The 21,882-nt window shown below is 46.1% G+C and overlaps 1 protein-coding gene across 5 annotated transcripts in view; it reads left to right on the forward strand.

Moving 5' to 3' along the window:
• SIN3A (SIN3 transcription regulator family member A) overlaps nt 1–21,882 on the forward strand; it is an 865,613-nt gene that overhangs the window by 26,602 nt on the left and 817,129 nt on the right. For 2 of the 5 annotated variants that reach the window (XM_078685091.1, XM_078685094.1), the window contains exon 1: nt 6,633–6,836. The exons of the other annotated variants lie outside the window; for them this stretch is intronic. The gene's annotated coding sequence lies outside the window, so the exon portion shown is untranslated. Of the gene's footprint in view, nt 1–6,632; nt 6,837–21,882 lie in introns of those variants that run through there. 5 annotated transcript variants of the gene reach the window in all.

The raw sequence follows: 21,882 nt of genomic DNA on the forward strand, positions 1-21,882 counted from the left end.
CATAATCGGGGTAATAGCGATTTCTGATAGGAGATCTTTATTCTTAGTGGAAAAGAAATCCTGACATTTTTGGCAGTCTTCTTGCTTAAACTCAGGACTCTGCTCCTTGTTTTTCCTGAGTTCCGTAAGGAGTTTAAAATTTTCTTTTTGTAGGTCCGTAGCTCTAGAAATCCTATCCTCCTAGAACTCCGCTTTCCTTAACAGAATAGCATGTTTATAGGAAGCGAGCTCCTGTATGTAAAGACTCCGTACGTTGAGATTTATAATCCTTCCGCCATGCTCTCTCAGATTTACGTAGAGCCCTCTTTTTTCCCCTAAGGGATTCATTATACCAAGGGGCCCCAGATCCTCTGTCTACAATCTTCATCCTTCGTGCTGGTGCCACGAGATCTACTACCTTTTTCAATTTATCTGTTAAATCATTACAGATAACTTCTGGGTTATGTATCACCAAGTCATCATGAACATAGCCCCACCTCAGCACCAGTGCAGCCCCACCTCAGCACCAGTGCAGCCCCACCACACCACCAGCGCAGCCTCACCACACCACCAGCGCAGCCCCACCTCAGCACCAGCGCAGCCCCACTACACCACCACCTCCGCTCCAGCACTACCCCATCTCAGTAGCAATTCAGCACCACATCAGAACCAGTACAGCACCACCTCAACATTAGAACACCATCACCGAAGCACCACCTCAGCATTAGCACACCATCACCTAAGCACCAGCGCAGCCCTACCTCATCATCGGCACAGCACCATGTTAGCATCAGCACAGCACCACTTCCTCATCAGTTCACCACCACCAGTGCACCAACTCAGCATCCGCACGTCCCCACCTCAGCCCCACCACACCACCACCTCCACTCCAGCACAACCCCACCTCAGTACCAATTCAGCACCACATCAGTGCAGCACCACCTCAACATTAGAACACCATCACCTAAGCACCACCTCAGCATTAGCACACCATCACCTAAGCACCAGGGCAGCCCCACCTCATCATCAGCATAGCACCATATTAGCATCAGCACAGCACCACCTCCTCATCAGTGCACCAACTCCTCATTAGCACGTCCTCACCACAGCACCAGCACAGACCCACCTCCGCATCAGCACAGCACCAGCACTACCCTACCTCAGCACCAACGCAGCACCATTTTAGCATCCACGCAGCACTACATCATCTCACCACAAATCGGCATCACTCTACTACACCTAAGCACCTAGATAGCACCACCACTTCATCACCGCTCAGCACTACCTCCGTATCACAAAGCACCAGTTCAGCACCAACACAGCACCACCCCATCATCAGCACACACCACTTTTCAGCTTGGTTGTTTAAGAAGCTAGCGCTGGAAAGAGCTGCGTGTAAACTAGAAAGATCGCGACGGCGGACTTATGCTGACTCCAATTAAGCAATTTTTAAATGGTTTCTAAAAGGTTACCATACGAATATCCAGATAACTCATAGTACTTTTTACTCACATTGCATTAAAGAGGCCAAGAATGTTGGGAGGGAGATCTGCAAACTTGTATCTAATTTTACAGATTCTAAAGCTACGTCTCCCGCTAGAACACAGCCAGTCCCTTTGTTCGTGCCTGAGTGTTTTTTTTTTTAGGCAAAAATGATAATCCGGCTTAACTTGACAAGGGATAACAATACTCTGATTAGTTCAGCAGCTGAAGAACCAGTAGAGATTTTACAACTACCCCCACTGGTTACTGTTCCAGCACCATCAGTGGAGGAGGTAACAGTTGCATTATCAAACTGCAGGTCGGGGTCCTCAATGGATCCGATAACCCCTATATTCTGAAAGCAATCTCCGATATTATTGCTCCAGTGTATCAGACACTGTTTGCTAATTCCCTTGACTCAGGCGTAGTGCCCAATAACTGGAAAAAGGCCAGGGTGATTTCGTCATTAAAAAAGGCAAATGCTGCCCCAGACTATTAAGCACATTTTAGGCCAGTCTTGCTGCCAGTAGCTTCTACGGTTTTGGAGAAGGTGGTAAACCGGCAACATACTATCTTCTTAGCTGAAAACAACCTGCTCCACCTCTCGCAATCAGGGTTTAGAACCGGCCACAGCACCAAGACCATGTTGTTTGAGATCTCGTAGTCCATCAAGTTCAATTTGGTCTCAGGCCGCAATGTGGCTCTGGTGCTGCTGGACTTGTCAGCAGGTTTTGACACGTTTGATCATCATATTTTGCTGCACAGGTGTGGATGACCAGAAATGGACTAGTATGCTATGGTGGTGAAACAAGGAGATTTATTGAAAGACACTCCCTTATTGGACAGTTGCAAATGATGAGAGTCCCTTTCCGTATTTTCGTCAGAGGTATGGAACAGACTATGACTGGATCCTCCTTTTCTTCCTTCCACTCTCTCTCTGGGGTCTGGGCGGTGGAGGACCATATGCAGCAAAGAAAACAAAGAAACAAAAACGGGTTTCACCATAGACTCTTGAATTACAACAGCTTCGGGGAAAGGAGTGTGGGAAAAGCATCTAGACCGCCTCCAAGTGTTCGCGAACCCTAGCCAGGACTCTCTCTATCTGAGCCCATGGGTAAGCCTTTATGACTCTCCTTCCTCCCCACGCTTACAAAGCGGGCTGCTCCCAGTCGCACCCACTTTGGAGAACCAACCCCGTATGTGGGCACGTACCTCAGGGAGCCATACTTCTCCCGGAGTGTGGCTGGCTTGTCCGTGGTACCGGATGGGGTCTGGCTCCCTTTCACAAGGCTCTTCGGATTTCCTCCGCTGTGTCTCCGGTTTTCTTTTCTGCTCGGCTCCTGAAGGGGCGATGGTCGCTTCTCTTCCTGCTCGGAGAATTACCCAGGACGCCGTTGGGTCTCCTCTGTAATCTGCACTTCTGTGGTCCGGGATGACAACGCTCCTCCCTTCCTGTTTGGTGTTTAAATGCGCCGCTTCCTCTGGATACCAAGTCCTGATAGGAGCATGTGTCTGAGTCAGCTGGGTCGGGGATCCCGGGCAATGCTCACAGTTAAAGGGGACGTGACAGTCCTGCATGGGAAATTCCGACGGCGACTGAAAACAAAGGACAGGAGAAACATAAGGAGGTAATTGGTCAGTAGAGTTTTCGTCCTCTTGATCCCGGATAGGCCCAATGTGACAAGAGGTTAAAAGATCTGAGAGTGGTGGGCTCTGTGCTGAGTTGGCTGGGCTCTTTTCTTTATGGTCGCAAGCAAGTGGTTTGGATGAAACAATATGCCTCAGGAGGTGAAGAGTTGAAATGGGGGTGCCACAAGGTTCCTCCCTTAATCCTACTCTCTTTAATATTTATATGTCTCCCTTGGTGCAGCGGCTGGAATTCTCTAACATCAAGATTATCTCTTATGCGGATGATACTCCACTCCTGCTCATGTATGAGGGGGAGCCAGAGAGGACGAAGACTGCCTTTGCTAACTGTATGATAGAACTGTTAAACTGGTTGAGGGCTAACAGATTGCAATACAACCCGGATAAGACAGAGGTCTTATTATTCAGACTAAATCACCTTCTCGGTTGGGTGGGGGCCTGGCCTGAAAGTGTACCCCCTGCCACCCCCACCAACGGCTGTGGCAAAAAAAATGGGTGTAATGTTAGACACCTAGATTGCATTCAGTGCACAGTTGTCTGAGGTGGTGAAATCCTGTTTCTGGATGTTTCGCATGTTGAGGAAGTTTCTTTATTTGCTCTCCCATGAGGCTCAAATAACAGTGGTTAGATACCTGATTTTATCCAGGTTGGACTACGCTTATGTCTTTTATCTTTTGTCTCCTGGAATATCTGATCCGGCGCCTACAAGTCATGCAGAATATGGCTGTCCGTTTATTATACAAAATTCCAAAGTGTGTGTCGGTCTCAGCATACCGAGCCAATCTGCACTGGATGCCAGTTCGTCAGCAAATTTATTTATTTATGAGCTTATAAAGCGCACTTATGCCCAAAGGCGTCCTGGCGCTGCCAACTGACTCCGGAGCTAAACGGGGGAACTATTCCATAAATAACCAGGTCTTAAGCCCCTTTCGAAATGAAAGTAGCTCTGAGGCATTTCTGAGATGCCCCGGCAGGTTGTTCCAGGCTTTAGCAGCACAGAAGAAGAAGCTATTTCCTCCCCATCTGGCCTTTTTTTTACACGTGGCACCACAACCAATCTGCCTTCGGCTGATCTAAGCGATCTGCCCGGCACATACCATTTTATACCACTGCTCAAAAACTCTTGGCCTATGCCCTTCAGCGCTTTAAAGACTTGCACAGAGCTTTAAACTGAGCACGTCTTGATACCGGCAACCAGTGTAGTTGCCTAAGCCCCTCACGTACTGAAACATATCTGGGGATCCCAAGCAAAAGTCTTGCTGCGAGTTTTGAACCAACTGTAATCTGTATTCATGCTTCTTTCTCAGATTCAGCAAATTGGGTATAAAGCTCTGTCCCTAACTAATCAAGCCCTCCACAATATGGTCTCTAGGTACTTCAGGGACTGCATCAAGGCTTACTTCCCAGGGAGACTGCTGCGATCAAGCTCAGCTGGATTTATCATCTTACCGCACTTTTGGAAACTGTGTAGGGGAAGCGCTTCCTTCACAGTTATAGCAGCAAATCTGTGAAATGTGTTCAAGATGGGCATTCCATTCCGGCTAGTAGGCGTGTCTTTCCCTCCATTTCCTTACGGACATTTTCCATGACACCAATCGTTTGCTCTGGCTTAGAGGGGCCTGCTCTAACTAATGGAAAACGCCATAACCAAGATCCTCCCATAGAGCGAAAATGGGTTGGGTGTATGGCGCGAGAGGATGTTGAGTGGCAGTACCTACAACCAATGCTAATGCATGTGTCATTTGGGCACAAGGCTCCCCTGGAGGAGGAGGAGGGAGTGGCGGGGATTTCCCGGGTGACAGTGAAGCGGGCGAGAGACGGTTACTCCATCTTCGCTGTGCGGTACTGTGCCCCAACCTGCTGTGTGAAGAGGCAGGCTCTGTGCAGGGCTGCGGGGCTGTGAGGGGACAGCAGGAGCAGCTCCAGGGCTGGCAGTCTCTGGCATGGGGAGACCAGCAGGTGGTAAGCTAAAGAATGATGATGGATTAAACCCAGATCAGTTGACTGGGGGTGAGTGTTTGATTTGCTCCAATGTTCTGTCCATCATCCCCTTTGGTATCGCTTTGTTCGCCCTAAGTTGGCAGGGTATGCCCAGACGTGGGTCCCTGTTGTAAACACCACACACAAGATGTGCATTTAAGCATGTGTTTATTCTTCAGTGAAGACGTAGGGAAAACCCGACCAACAGCGCCGGGATTCAAATTGCCTCTAACGGCTTCATGCTCGAACGCCCAGCCCGTGACACATAACAAGTAATCACGAGTCACAGAATGACAATAAGATGAACATAACAGTCCCTTGCTCACTTTGCCACTAGATTCAAGCTAGCCTGGCTGATGACTGCTGATTAGCCAGAAACCGGTCCCAGGATGCTTGTTTCCGGTCCAAGGAAGACATGGCTTGGCAGTTCGGGCTGGACTGTTCCCATGAGGCACAGGGTCAGACTGATTTGCATATGGCCATATCTGAGATTGGGTGGTGGAGTGAGCTAAAGAATGATGATGGATTAAACCCAGATCAGTTGACTGGGGGTGAGTGTTTGATTTACTCCAATGCTCTGTCCATCATCCCCTTTGGTATCGCTTTACATCAGCATCACCTCAGCAAAACAACTCTGCATCACTGCACACTACACTAGACCTATGCACCAGCACAGCACCATCCCCTCAGTATCATTAATCATAATAGCTTAAAAACATTACCAAAGCCAATAGCTCTGGCTAAACCCTTGGAAGGTCTCAAAGGCGAGTCCTATTGGCTATGCCAGTGCTTGTTTGTAGTGGTAAACAGCAATATTTGTTGATATGGAGGACCATTTAGGAGATAGGTTAAAGATGTGCCTATAGGGGCGTTGTTTTATGATGGTCATAACATTTTTGTTATTTTACAGCAAGCTGTTTGGGGGTGGGGGGGAGACGTATTATTATATTATAAAAATACTAGTGCATGATGTTTTTTTATTTTGGGTTTACTTCGGGTATGTCTGTCAGAGGCTACTCTGCACACCACAAAGGGCTAAGTGAATTCGCATGCGGAGGTTTATGCTGTCTGCTTTCAAACATGCTTTCGTGTATAATACACGAGCTCTTACTCATGTTTGAGCCACTGGTGCTACAATGCCCGCTCGGGGAAAAAGCTTCTGTGACGAGATGTAAACATGCTACACAAGGACAGTCAAGGCATTGCCCTTTAAGGGAGCAGTGGGTGAGCCCTATGAAACCACTCCTCTCCACTCCCGACCAGTGCGAATGTACGGTGTAGGCGGAGCGTGTTCAAGATGGGCATTCCAGCCAGTAGGCGTGTCTTTCCCTCCATTTCCTTTACGGACATTTTCCACGACACCAATCGATTGCTCCGGCTTAGCGGGGCCGGCTCTAACCAATGGAAAACGCCATAACCAAGATCCGCCCATAGAGCGAACGTGGGTTGGGTGTATGGAGCGAGAGGATGTTGAGTGGCAGTAGCTACAACCAACGCTAATGCATGTGTCATTTGGGCACTGGGCCCCCCTGGAGGAGGAGGGAGAGGCGGGATTTCCCGGGTGACAGTGAAGCGGGCGAGAGACGGTTACTCCATCTTCGCTGTGCGGTACTGCGCCCCCAATCTGCTGTGTGAGGTGGCTGGCTCTGTGCAGGGCTGGTGGGCTGCGAGGGGACAGCGGCAGCAGCTCCAGGGCTGGCAGTCTCTGGCAATGGGGAGACCAGCAGGAGGTGACTGCAGGGTCTGAGGTGAGTGCTTCTGTCCTGTTGTGGAGGTTGTGAGACACATCTTGGTAACTGTGTTTTGTGTATTCGATTCTGGCGTACAGGACAAGTGCCTGCTGCTTGATACGTTGGTGCGCCACTTTGTCAGGGCTCTTGCTGGGTTTGGGGGGCCGGGCTCGAGCCGTTATTGTGCAGCTGCGAGGGATCGCTGAAGGGGTGGATTCACGCAGAAATATGGGCGTTACTTCTTCAGTGGGTGGATCTTTGTCCCTGTTGTGTTCAATATGAGGTGGTGGAGCTATACTAGCTCGTGGGCGGAGACCAAGGGTAGGCAAGGCTAGGGTTTGCCATTCGGCAGGGAAGGGGCGGATGAAAGCCATCCCATGGGTCGACATTAACGAAGTGGGTGGGATTTGGTCTGGTCTTACCAATAGTAAAGAGGTTGGATTTAGCTTTCGTGAGCAAGTCCTGGGAGGAGCTATGGTGGGGGAGGAACCCGGTGCTTCCGGGGGCTTGGCCCATGTCAGATGAAGGGGGCGTAGTTGTGTTGTATAGGCGTAGCTTCCTGGTGTAGGCGTGGTGTTATCTGAATTGTTAAAATGCGTTCTTGAGGTAGCGCTCGTGTTTCCGAGGGCGTGTTTTTGCTAACTATTGGCCCGCCTTTCCTGTAAGCTGGGCGTAGGCTAAGTGTATTCTGCTGGTGGAAGGGGGCTGAAATGCACTTGGTAGGGAGTGGTGTTTGTGACTGGTCTTTGGTGCGTGTGTTTTCGAAGATGAAATAAGTAGAAAGAAATACAGTATAATTAGCAACCAGGGTAGATGCACTGGTAGAGTCGGCTAGACTGTAATCCGTTAGCAGGGAAGTTTCCATGTCAGTGTTGGAAGAGCTGTAGACATTCAACATTAGATGTTTGTTGATATCTCACTCAGTTCATGTATGTTGGTTAACGGTAGGTGTAGTATTACCAGTTCGACCGTGGGGTTGTTTCCCTTACTTTAGATCGGAGTAGATGAGATCCTTTATGTGTTCGTGGTCGTGTTTATAATGGGTGCCAATGGATGATGGTACCAGGATCCCTTTTGTGATTTCTAGAGATAGGTTGTACTTAAATGGTATGAAGGAAATACTTAGTATGTATCTCCTTTACTCTCCCCTGGTTGACATCTAGGTGCTATTATGTTTTTTTACCTCCCGCTTTTTTACATCGCTTCTTGAAGCTTTTTTTTTTTTGACGTGTGCAGTGTTCAGGGCTTTAAGTGGGATGAAAAAACTGGGGGGGGGGGGGTGTCTCAAATGGGCGTGGTCAGTGTAATTAAGGGCGTGGCTTAAAACACGTAAGCTAAGTGTGCCACCCGACTTGTATTTTGCTGTTCCTGTCATTGCGTCCAAATATGATACAACAAGTCACATCATACCTACAAGTCACTACTAGTTGCATAAGATAAATAAGCAGCAACTATGGCTTGTTTATAATATTGAAAAAACTTCCACATAATGCCCTGGTGACACCACGATGATGGTACTGCTCCTTAGTTTAAAAAAGAGAAGGGAAATCCAGAGAGAAAATGACTCTCTAAAGGATTTCCCTTCCCCTACAACGCTCACCACACGCACATCGAGGTGGCTGCTGTCACTGCAGTCTGGGGAAAAAACGGACCGCTGGTGCCAGGGCACAAAACAGAGCCCGATAGAGACCCGTTTCGAGGCCCCCTTAAAACAACTGCCGGTGCTCCGACCCCTTGAGACCCGGCCCACTTAAAGCCCTGGCAGTGTTCATACAATGTTTTAGATTCGCCATGGAAACTACTGGTACAGTGGTGCATTGTATTGCCCTGCTCTATTATTTTGAGAGTGATTTCTTCTTAAGTTTATTCATTACTGGTCAACAGGATTGGGAGTAAATGCACCCATAGTGTTTGTTGGTATAATACCTGACGATATTGTTCACATAAACCCTGTGCTACATTAATTAACGATATCGGTTTTAATTACAAAAGCGTTTTTGCTACAATACATACCGCTACTACATGTTAGTTTCTTAAAGAGGCAACTAGGACCGCATGTTTCACATTTAGTTTTCCTGCCATCTTTAAGAGTCAGGTTTTCACAATGGGGGATGCAGCCTCCACCTGCACTGCACATTCTCTTGTAGCTCCACAGAAAACTTCCTGCCCATTGGGGTCAATGTTTTTTTCCTATTTCAGGAACATAAATCTTTTTTTGAGTGTGTTCCTAAAACGGATATACGTGTAGAGGATTTCAACACTAGTTGCCTCCTTGGCAATCATTTTGGACTAAAGGGATTTAGCTACCCAAGCCTTTTTTCTTATAATGATCTCCACCTGGCAGATAAGGACCCATTAGTGCTGTCTAAGGTCTTTGGCAGGGTTGAGGGCAGCTGCTGGTCCATATTCATGCCCACTAGGTTTTAAGTATTTCAGCCACAAAACTATGTGAAACCGATGTACAATATACAAAGTAGTAATGCACATATAGGGAGTGTTCTAAATGACAATGTATGATCATAAAGGCCAAGAATATATTCTTCAACAAAATTACATTCTCTCCAAAAAATCGCTACTATTTCATGTTGGTGACACACAATCAACTTAGTCTCACAATTCTACGTATTTTTACACACTCAAACATACTGTCTCCCATTCACATCTCATTTCTACCTTTCAGAAGCCATGGTAGTAGTTAAAGTTGAATTGACAAGGTAACGTTGGTGATTAGGTGAAGGTAGTGCCTTAACCGTGGTTTCTGATATTTTTGGATTTTGTGCTGCTGTATTCATAGCATATCTTAATTTTTTGTTAACACAGCTATTAGAAAATTAAACACTTGTATAAACCCCCAGGGAAACATCGCTGACTCAAAATTTTATATTTTTTTTTTGTTACTTGCTTTGTTTTTTAGGTCTCGCTGAGCCAGCGCATGCGCTGCTCTGAGACATTTAGTAGGTGAGTTTTCAAAGTGCTACCCCACACTTTGGCTGGCCTAGCGCTTGCGTTCATGCGAGCGTGTAGCAGTTATCTGTCTTTCACGGGTCATTAAGTGCACCACTCGGCTGCAACTCTTGAGGCTCCTGCCATGCCTGCTTTTGAAATTCGCGCGCACCACTCGGCCGCAGGTTTTGTTATAATTAAGTAAAGGTTTATATTTTTCATCAGTTTGTCAGTGAAGAGGCCTGTACTTAAGGCTTCTATTCTCACCATTCATATATATGTATCTCCTTTTGTTCCCATATTAATTGTGTGTAACTTTTTGTTCCTATCCGTCATATATGCATTCTTTAATTTCCATGTATCATGCATGTAGCCATTTACTCCTATATTTTGTGTATAACTTTTTGATCCCATCTTTTATATTTGCAGCCCATTGTTGCTACTGTTAGTGTATTTAGACCTTTGTTTCCCATCTATCATGTTTGTAGCCTTTTCTTCCCTGTAGCTGAATGCCACCTAACTTGACTAGTTATCAAGAATCCTGAGACATTGGCAATGGCCAATGTGCTGCATGGCCCGAGTCCTGTGATCTGCTGCAGTGCAGCGGAGTGCCAAATATGGACAATATTCTGCTTCCCAGAATAACCCCAGCCCCTTACAACTTAATTACTCCAGATCTTCCATCTGGTTATTTGGGCCCAGAAAACCAAGGGTAAATCGATAGGCAACTAGAACCTGCCGCCTGGGTGCAATTCTCTTGTGTTTACCTAAACACATTCCATGATGTAGCGAGGGCGGTCTACCTTGCTGCTTACAGGGTTAATAAAAGCACATTTTCACATTCCAAAAGATGCAAGGAAGGTGAGCTGGTTCAAAACAACCTATAATTGTGTTTATGAGGAACAATCTATTATTGCATTGATGAGGGATAGCAGCCCTCATCCTCCCCTCTATTTAGGCTGTTCTATTCCCCTGCACCTGAGGCCTGCCTAAGATGGTTCTCTGAGAGTCAAGCTCTTCTACTTTACCAGCTGTTTCTGATGTGTTCTCTCTCCCCAAAAAATAGGAGGTAGAATTTGAGTCATGCAAACCAAGCTAGACAGCAACTGAGTACATGGCGGGGTAAAGCCATGAGATTCAATGATATCTTTAAACAAGCATTGGCATAGCCAATAGGTCTAACCTTTGGTTATCCAGCACAATATCCTTGGTGCAACAACATCAACTGTTGCATGGCTAAACACTTATAAGGTCCCAAAGGCGAGACCTATTGGCTATGCCAATGCTTGTCTACAGTGAATTTTGTCCTCCTTGAGCTCACTGGAGTTGCTTAGTGTGGAGCGAATGAATGTCAAGTTTATTTTGCAAGGAGGTGGGACGTGTAAACTTACAATGAATTGTTGCATAGATTACATGATGGAGAGGAAAATCCTTTACTGCTGCAACAAATCGGTTCCCTTTACATTTTGGGCTCTCCTAAATGAGGCACGGGTGAGGAGAAGCATAAATGTTTTTTAGGTTTTGCCTGTCGAAAGCTGCGTGTTGCGCACTGCGCAGCTTTTCGCGCAGGCGAAATCTTATGTCTACAGTATGTGTGTGTTGTCCCGCCCCTCTGTTCCATTGGCTAGCTCCATAAATGGAGGCTAGCCATTGGAACAGAGAACTGTCCGTCATTTCCCGAGGCGATTGGTGGGCGTTCGCTGATTTTTTTTTTTTCTTCCCCTTTCCGCCCCTTTGAAAACGTCATGTGGCGGTTGGTAAAAAAAGAATTTTTCTCGGCAATGCGGCCGCCATTTTTTCGTGGAGCTGGGGCTGAGCGGATGCTCGAGATGTTCCGTTCTCACCAGCACAGCGCCTGGAAGGCCCTCTCGCACACCACGTCAGGATCATGTGCACACGGAGCCCGACCGTGGGGGGCATGTGACGCCCCGGATTGCTGTGCAGCCACTTTTATTTTCTTTGCAACATTGCTTCTTCCCCTGGGTGCCCCCCTCTGGCCCCATGTTGAACCCTGCGCCCTTCTGGACTCCCAGCTGCGGGGGCGCCCGGACCGCCTGCTGCTCGCTGAGGCCCGGCCGCAGGCCGCCCTGCCGCTCCTGCTCTGCCGCCTCTTCCGATGGCCCGACCTCGGGCATTCCTGCGAGCTGAAGCGGCTCAGCGGCTGCAAGAGCCACGGCAAGGCTGAGCCCGAGCTGGTGTGCTGCAACCCGCACCACCTCAGCCGGCTCTGCGAGCTAGGTAAGGAAGGGGCTGCGCGGCCTGCACACTCGCCTCCTGCACACCTCAGCCGCCCCTGCACATTGCCACAAGTCCTGCGAGCTAGGTGAGGAAGGGACTGCGCCGCCTGCACACTACCACCTGAGCCGCCCCTGCACATTGCCACAAGTCCTGCGCGTGGCGTGTGCACCACTCTCCTCCTGCACACTAACACCAACGGCGTGCACCACCTCAGCCACCCCTGTACACTCTGCTCCATGGCACTAATCCTGCGAGCTAGGCGAGGGGCTGCGCGCGGCGGGTACATCACACTTTCCTCTTGCATACTGGGCACTTACCTTAGCGGCATACGCCGCCCCCCTGCAAATTGCCACAAGTCCTGCGAGCTCGGTAAGGTGCTGCGCCGCCTGCACACTCACCTCCTGCACACTGGGTACAAACACCAGCGGCGTGCACCACTCCAGCCGCCCCTGCACACACTACACCACTGCCACAAATCGTGCGAACTAGGCATGGGGCTGCACCGTCTGCACACAGGGCACTACCACCTTAGTTGTCCATTGCATACACTGCACATTGCCACTAGTCCTTCGACCTAGGTATGGGACAGCGCGCGGCGCATGCAACACACTCGGCTTCTGCACACTGGGTTTCTCTCAGCAGTTTCTCTCAGCTCTGTTCAGAGGGTGCAGCTGACTGTACATTCAGTACTGTGCCTGTTGTTGTGTGAGTATGTGTATGTTTAAATATGTGTGCCTCTGTGTTGTATACATGCTTAGCTCTGCTTGTGAAAAAGTGGGTCAGTGCCTGTGTGTTTGTGGTGTACTGTCTGTGTGTCAGTGCCTGCATACCTGCAAGGGTTTTTATATGTCTGTGTTTACATGCATATCAGTATTCACATGTTCATTTAATGTGATATTTATGTAACATGTTGTGTGTTCCTAAGATGGAATCAGATCGGACTCTACAACTAAGCACAAGTGAGTGTGTGTGCTAGGCTGGTGTGTCTTGCCTTCCTCTCTCTGGACTCTGCTTCTTTGTGAGGGCTGCTTCTCCTGGCGGGAAGCACACACCTGGGTTCCCGTAATGCCCTGCTACAGAGAGAGCGGCCTCACAAACGAGCGTCCAGCTTTTACTGACCTCTGAGCAAGCGGCTCGGGTACATCCATATTGAGCAGGAACTGCAGAGGCCCAATAAAAATACCTTCTAAGGTGGAAGGAAATGAAAGTTCAGTCTTGTGTCCAGCAGATGCTGTTGGCCATCATGTTCACTAGTTTTACAACCCCCCCCCCCCCACACACCACCCAATTAGCTCCTGCTATCAGGTGAGAGTGGTGAGGCAGTGGGGGGGGGGGTAATCCACATGTTGCTCTCATGCTGGTAAAACTATTACCCAGCGTTAGAACAGTGCCCGGATTGGCCTTAGCAGGCTAAGTTTGCTCTCCAACAGGGACTGGGAGCCTGTGTCTACTGTTCTCCACCCCTGGCATAGCAGCTCGGGTTGGGGAGATGTCAGTGCGTATGTAAATTTGGTCATCCTAAGACAGTCGGACCAACACATAAATATAAATTTTGTCATTTACAATGCCAATCGCTCAAACTTTTCAGAAGGCGATACCATTGCATTGTAAATGCTTGTTTTAATGGTCTTTGAAATGTGTAAGAAAAAAAGAGGTTGGTTGATGCCTCATGATGAGATCAGTTGGGGAATGAACATGAGGTGACTAAAGAACAGGTGTTATATTTGCCTCAAAAGGGAGTTTGATCATTCTGTAGATTTGCATAATGAATAATTTTTGACTAAGGTACATACAGAAAGTCATGATGTAGATCAAGAAATCTGGTTAACGAAACTAGTGAATAGACATGAAAAAGATGGCTTTTTATATAACAAAGAAGCTTTCGGGAGGAAAAGTCTCAATCGGCAAGCTGTGCTCAGGGGGCTGCTTACTGCTCTGAGGGATGTGCGCACATGGAGGCGGTGAGTGAAGCCTAAACACTCTCTGTGTCTTGTTGTCGGGGGGGAGTCCATGTTCATCGCAGAGTGCTCGTTCGGTGTGGATTGAGGTATCGTGTATATGGGGGGAGCTGCACATCAGTACATTAGATATAAACCACGAATCCCAGGAGTCTGAAATCTTTAATGTTCCAGAGAGCTGCTGGCTATGTTGGGGAACTGTACTAATAATACAGTTATCCTATGAGATTCATTTAACTGCCAAAACCTCATAAAAACTTAAAAGGGATCTCAAAATTAATGAAAATGTTTTTTCCAATACAAATTTAATTTCCAAAATAAAGCACAAGACCCATTCAGTGTCTTGCTTTGAATCCAGTCATATTTAGCTAACAATGAAGTGAGTGATAATAGTGCAGGCGATGCAGTGCTCCAATGATGATTCTATTTACACCATATAGGGTTGTCCTTGTTACTTACACACTGTGTTGGATAACTGGACATATCTTGCCTCATGGTTAACAGTGTCCTTGCTGGGCAATTATGCTGCTGTGTTGCTGAGGCCAGGACTTGCTACTACATCCTGAATTTCTATTTGCAGAGGTCAGTTGCCTGTTGAGAATTGCTTGTACAGACGAGTGGATTACAGAGAAGTATCCTGAATCTCTATTGTTGATGAAAGCAAACTTTGCACTTTAACTAATTTTGAACTATTGAAACTAGAGTTTAATTCAATAGAGGTACAGTCAGCACACAAGTCGTGTTGCTGAAGGAAACTATCTTGAAACAATTTGAACACTTAGAACTATATTAAACAATTGTACTTCATACCCTCATTGGGGTCAGATACCTAAGTCTATAATTCAAATTTCATTTTTAGCAGGCAATGCACATCAATTTCATGAATACATAGCATCTTTTATTCTTCCATGTTTACATTCTCCCAGTTGGTTGTAGTCAACATGTCAATATTTCAAAATCTAGATTGACAATTAAAAACAATATCTGCATTAAAACAATATCCTGTTGACATCTGTGTTTTTATTTATTATATACTTTGAAAATCATTCATGTTGTCTGTTATTAGTATAGTCATGCGTATGTTCCTACCATATATTTTTCATATAACACTCCCCTTTGTTTGTGTTCTATTATGTCGCCGGTAATGTTTCCATTTGTATTTCCTGCATTTATATTGATTTGCTTTATATCAACATGGTTCAACTATTTATCAACTATACTTGCTACAACTGTGGTGGTTGCCTGTTATTGTAATATGTGCAGTGCAGAAGTAATTCTCTCTCCTGTAGGTTCCTAAGAAGTTTTGCTTACTAATCTACATAGTGCTTTGTCAGGTTACTCCGAGCGAGAAACGCAGGAGAAGTCAAGGGTATGAGAATTACTCCTGAAGGCTGATGTTATATGCCGGAAGAGGCCCCAGGTCCCGCTAGCTGGATCGTTTGTGTGCGTGCCATTAGTGGTGTAAGACACCCTTTCATTATTCTCAGAGTGCGTGACATCGGAGGTTACATGGGAGCATGTGTGCTCCATTTAATTTATCACCAATAGGAGTTATGTTTTTGACAAACCTCCCACCCGATTATTGAGGCTTAAAATAGTTTTAAGGAGGAAGATTAGTCAAATCTCAAAATTTGGTGAAGCATCTTTAGCCCCTGAGCGCTTTTGGCAAGTATTCGCATGTAATTGAATGTGCAGGTTACTGAATATCGACATGGCTAGCTGCTTCTTCAGTCTTTCAGAAGGCAATACACAACTGTTCCATTGTCCTGACGAAGACCCCAAGGTGATGCTTTGAATATACACGTTAGTAGGGGTTGAAACGTCGACGTTCTTAACAAGCCTTGTTGCCCAACTAGACTCTTATAAAGAACAATGAATTATAGGTAATTATGCTTTTTCTACTCCTGGGTGGCCCGCTGGATAGTTCAGTTTGGCCTTTAATACCAACTTTGAAAGCAGATTTCAACAAGCTGAGCAGATTAAAGGCGCGTTTAACGCAACAAGAAGTTGCATTGATTTCCACACGAGAAACCTTCACCCTCCAGGTGGCAAGTGCGGCCACTGAAATTCAAACACTTTCAAATACTAACCTTCCATTACATTTTGGGTAGTTGTTTCATCGCATGTTCAGTGCGTAGAATACTCACGGGCTGGCACATTTTTAAAAACATTTGTGTTCCGGCCTTGTCTTTCTTTCAGACTATATTTGGTGTGATACCTGCATTTATTCATTCTCTCTTTTCCAGTGTCTTTGGCGGTTTTCCGTTACTATTGGCATTGGCTGCGGGAATCCTGCTTCTGCTGTACCTGCTACGCAATGGCTGCTCCTCTTGTGGTACTGCGCAGGCTAGGCCAGCTGCAACTGCTTTGTGACCAGATGCATGAATGCTTTGGTACACTGCCTCTTGTGACACTCAGTGTGTTTTATGTATTATCCTTCAGTTTTTTTTTTCTCGTTTTTTTCCCCATATTTCACTTGCGTGCAACCCATGTTTTCTTGCCTCCGCTGTGAGTTTACGTGGGCATTGGAATTATGCCTCACCAGCACGTCATGTCCAGTCCCGGATTACAATCGGCTGATGGGTCCCTTAGTTGCTCATGAGCAGGAGTGTACTGGGATTGGCTTAATGGCACATGCTGCTGCACTTGGAAGTTTGGCACAATGGGATGTCTGTGAGGCTTCACAGAATCTCCTACTTCAGAGCTACATTGAATATCACACAAGTTATCCTACAATGCTAATGGAGGCCCCCAACAATGAAGGTCATTCTTGTTCCTTCACCATGCTGAATTGGATGGCATCTTACTTTTCCAACGTCGAAAATGATGTCCTTCTGGAGGGTATTGCATTCTTTTGCACTTACACCCTGATTGATTAATCAGGTACATTGCAAATGGGCATCCGCTGGGTTTCCGGATGCCTTGTTTTCAACAATTTTTTTTACTCTTACTTCCTCCTCTCTCTCTCGTTTTTCGACTTCTTCCAGGACTTGGTTTTTTTACACAGACTTTTGTCTTGGCTTTTTCCAATTTCATGGACACGCCTATTGATATCTGCTCACGCTTTTTGAACGTTGTTTTCTTTTTTGAGTTTACATGCAATGGACTTATCAGGGGGGGGGTGTGTAGTAAGGGTCCATTGTACACATTTGCTAAGTTAGCATGAGCTTTGCTGTCATGAGGCTGCTTTTGCGCACAACACTGCATGCATATATTTCACAAGACTCTGTGCCCCTTTTACATGAGAACTATCTACCTTGCAAGTTCATTGCTGTGCTCTGAGGTTTAGTCTGCACACGATATTCAAGGTTAAACAACAATGCCTCTTGTTCTCTGCTGATGAGTCCCTCGCACCTAGACATAACATGTTACACACAGCTGCACTCCTGGAAATCGTGCACTTTACAGACCCTGCAGGATTTCGCTATTTCGCGGGAAACCGCGAAATCGGCACTTTTGTAAATATGCAGCGATTTTTACAAAAGTACCAGCGAAATCGGCACTTTTGTAAAAATTGTGGGATTTTTACAAAAGTGCCCGCGAAATCTAGACATCCAGACCCCTTTCAAGAGGGTGGTGCGGAGGGGTGGGGGCCCGAAATCGCGGAATCCTGGAGGGTCGATCATATGTTTGATGTATACAGGCAGTGGGAAGAACTCTCAATGTGTAAACTGGCCTAGAATTGGAGTATCCTCAGCCAATCCTTGCGCGCTGAACAAAAATCGGCGTGCTCATTAGCTAGTAAATCCGCACGTGCCTCTGCTGTAAATAAACACATTATCATGCAGTTTAGTGAACTCCGTGTAGTTCGGAAAGAGTATGCTTTGAGGCCTAGAATGAGAGAGTAATTTTTGTACCCCGCCGTAAAATTGTCCCGAACGATAATATTCCATCTCCAGATAGGCAGGCGCTGCTGCTTCCTCCCACGTTTACGAGTAGAAGGGAAGCCAAGTGAGGAGACACTTTAGAGCAGGGAAACCCCAGTGAGACGACAATACTTATAGCTACTTCGGTTACACAAACACACACAGACCACAAACACACCAGGGACCAACACACGCAGACCACATACACACCAGGGACCAACACACACAGACACACCAGGAACCAACACACACAGACCACAAACACAAAAAACTAAGATATGTGTTTGTAGGAAAAACCTCCAAATAAAATGCAGCTAAATTGCTGCTAAATTTCCATTTTTGTGCCGCTAAATTTGCTAATCCACGCCACTATATCCTGAGGGGTCTCACTTTAATATTGCAACAGCAACCTGTTTTAGACACACTTGGAGAGACACCTTTCCGGCGAGAAGAGCTGTGCTTGTCCTGCTACGTGAACATAGCATCTAGGCCTTGAGGTATGGGGTCTGCTGCTGACAAAGCCCAGAGGTCTTCCTTTTTATAATAAACTATCTCTTGTTACCGGAAGGGTGGTTAGGTCGTTCAGTCCCTTCCCACTGTTTATTAGGTCTCTTGGAATCGATTCACCTCTTGAAATCGATCTCTTGGAATCGATTCACTTTTTCGCCCAAAAACATGCACGCCTTGCATTGCTTTCCATGGCAATGCGTGCACGTTTGGCGTTTCCCTTGCGTGAGCGACCTTTAGCGACATCTGTTTGTAATTAACTTGCAAACACATGGTGACCCTGCTCGCTCCGGCAAGGAAAACACTTTGTGGGTCTGTTTTTTTTTTTTTTTTTTAAAACACAGCGTAGATCTCCCAGAGACTTCTTCCAGCAAACACAATGCTGGCATACAGGCTGCTTTGAGCAAAGGAGAAATTCCCGCGGCAGTCACTGCGAAGCAGGGTATGTTTAGAGGTATTAAACGAGTAGTCAAACGAGAAGTCGTATGGAGCGTGTAACAAAGACGTGTTTTTAATGTTGTTTATTCCCTTAATTCTTTGAGACGAAATAATACTAGGCATTTCTCAGCAGCAGACACTACTGAGATACAGTTCAGGAGAAGTACATTTTAATACCGCTGCGCTCTCTGTAGGGATGTTGTGGGAATTGTCGCATTCACATCTGCGTCAACGGAGCAGCCATTCACCCTCCTGTCTAAAAATTCACAGTCTAATCGTAGAGCAAACTTCCGCATCCGCGGCACACAATAGCCAAGCTGTAGGCAACATGTCACTTGACTGCTACGTGCAACAAACACACGCAGCCCGAGTGAGATAAGCACAAATCAGCACGTGCCACTACAACTGCCTGTAGAGCACCAGCGACTGACTGCTGCTTTCAAACTTGGGGGAGCCGCACTTTGAGTGGTGGCAACACTCCTCCGAAAAGAGACGTCTGTGTTTTGTTTTTTCAGAAGAGGAAGAGCCGATGTTTCTCGTCCCCCCCCCCCCCCCCCCACTCTCCCTTTGACGAAACAGCTGAGTACATTGTGAATATCTGACGCTTGGTTGACTAATTTCTCTTTGGTCCCAGGACTAGGGCAGTGCAGTTGACCGACATGGCACGTTAAGCTAACAAACAGTTTGAAGGAGACGCTTCCATAAACAAACACTGACTCCCTGACACCAGCCCGCTAGGTGCTTCCAAGAACAGTCATCTGGGATTTGCTCTCACGCCACGGGGGTCCACACTCCACAGTCGTTTTCATTCTGATTTGAGCTTCTTACTCAGAGTGCGCGTGAAACGTATGTCACAGTCCATAGCAACAGTTAACCCCCAACGGACACCCCCCCCCCCCCCCCCCACCCCCCAATAAAAAAAAGCAATAGTAGCCTGTCAGACTTGAGGGAACTACTTTAGGAGTCATTAGCATATTTCTGCGCCCTGGGTGTGTCAATGCTCTGTCTACTGTGTTGTGACTGCATCCTGAGAATCAAAGGAAAACATTAAAAGAAAATCTGAGGGAGGTGAGTGTATTGGAGCGCATAGAACATGCTGGTTCTGAGGTTGTAGTAGACCATACAATACTTCTTCAGTGTGTCTTTGGTCATTCACACTTGCTCTTTCCTTCTCATGTAAACTTTTATCTGTGAAAAGTCCCTCTCAACATTGGAACTTGAGACAGGCAACGCCAAAATAGCCAGTACACAATTTGCTAAATCTGGCCACTGGTATAGCTTTCCATGTCATAACTGTTGCACCTGAAGATTGTGATTCTCTGTGACAGGTTCTGCAACATATGCGTTGAACTGGGCGCATATGCCCTCAACAGTTATTGGAGTGGTCAAAAATGAGTCAGCACTTTTGAAATTCCGGAGAAAATTTTCCTTTACGGAAGGGATCCATAACTTATGCAGAGTACCAAAGTAAGGCTTCATTGACTTCAAATGCCATGGTTGGTTAACCTCATGCGCGCGGCGGTTTTTCCCGCTGCGCGCTAAAGTTTTAAAAAACCCCGCGGTTCATGACGAGCTCAGCTCGTCATGAGCGCACGGCAGGTAAAACTCATGAAGAGCTGAGCTTGTCCTCAGCCTTGAAGGGGTTAAGGGCTATTTCTCTTACATTGTAAAATAAAAGTTGCTGAATTGCTCCTCCACATTTCTCTGCTTACCAAGTGGCAAGCACTCTAACATGGAAAATGTTCCAGTGCCAAAGTAACTAAAAGTGTCACCCAGCCTACTCTCAAGGAGATGTTTCACATCTACACTAATTAAGCTGAACACTTGGCAGACTAGGGTGTTTTCAGACTCTAGTTTTTTTATTATGTGTACTACAGCAGTCCTGCTTTCCTGTAAAAATCTAAGAATACAGTAAAGTGTACTTTTTTCAAATCGCCATCAATATGTGACCAAAGATCCTCACATTTCTTGCTGTATGCATTATCACTCAGCAAAAGTTCTGTAAACGGTTGCCACATGGATAATATAGGATTCATGGCCTCTAGGATTGAGAACCACCAGCTAAGTGACACATTCTGGATGACTCTTTGATACCACACACAGCACAAAATAAGAAATATTTGTGCTTTAGTCCCTACGCATAACAAAACAGTGCACCAGAATGGACTAAAAAGTCAATAGCATTCTTCATTAACTCTGAAGATTGTAAAGATGCTTTCAGATTGCCATCTAACAAGTGGCAAGGTTCTCTTACAGGGAGGCACTTCAGTTTGGGTATCGATTTTGACAGGTCATCATACAACATTTTCATATACATAGCTGAATCACTGTAAATAAAAACAATACCACTCCAATCTTTGTTGAACTTGGTAAGAACTTTTTGCAGCAGCGTTCCAAGTGACACTGCATTCCATGTTTTCCAAAAGTCTGGTGTCATGTTTTCACCAGTATCCCAGATGTTTTTTTACTGCACTCTTTTTCACATATACCGGTCACTATACCTTGCATTGAATGTTTAAAGCATGGGGTATTTGGCAATTCACCTACTTTCAATACTGACTAACTTAGAAAAGGGGGCTGATGTATCAAGGGTTTTTACCCATTCTTTGTGAGTAAATGTGATGGTACATATTGGGAAATATTCTTATGAAACCTACATTTTTCCTACCTGTGAAAGACTCAACCGTAGCCAAAAAATCAAATGTGATTCAGATATTCCCTGATGCTCTACAATTTATAAAAATAAATAAACACCTAAAACATGCTTCTAAACCCTGTATCTTTAGACCAAAGACCTCACAACTGAAAAAAAGACGAAGAAACAATATTTTAGTGGCATCCCTAAACAACAAAACTCAAGCAGGATAATGTTAGCCCAGTCTTTCTTACTACTACCATATATAACAAAGTTACATTGTATTGGCCCATTCAGGAAGAAATAAAAATGACTCTTTCACGCTCCTTTTCCTTTCTTTGAATGTCATTTAGTTTGTGGTTGTGCAGGTTTTTTTTCAGTGTTTATATGTTTACACTGGTGAGGCCTATTTCCCTTCCGGTAGGGTTTTCTCAGTTATAGGTTTAAACCTAAAACCGGACCGCTTAAACCTGCTATTC

This window comes from Lissotriton helveticus, chromosome 3_2 (assembly GCF_964261635.1).
Source record: "Lissotriton helveticus chromosome 3_2, aLisHel1.1, whole genome shotgun sequence".
Taxonomy (NCBI): domain Eukaryota; kingdom Metazoa; phylum Chordata; class Amphibia; order Caudata; family Salamandridae; genus Lissotriton; species Lissotriton helveticus.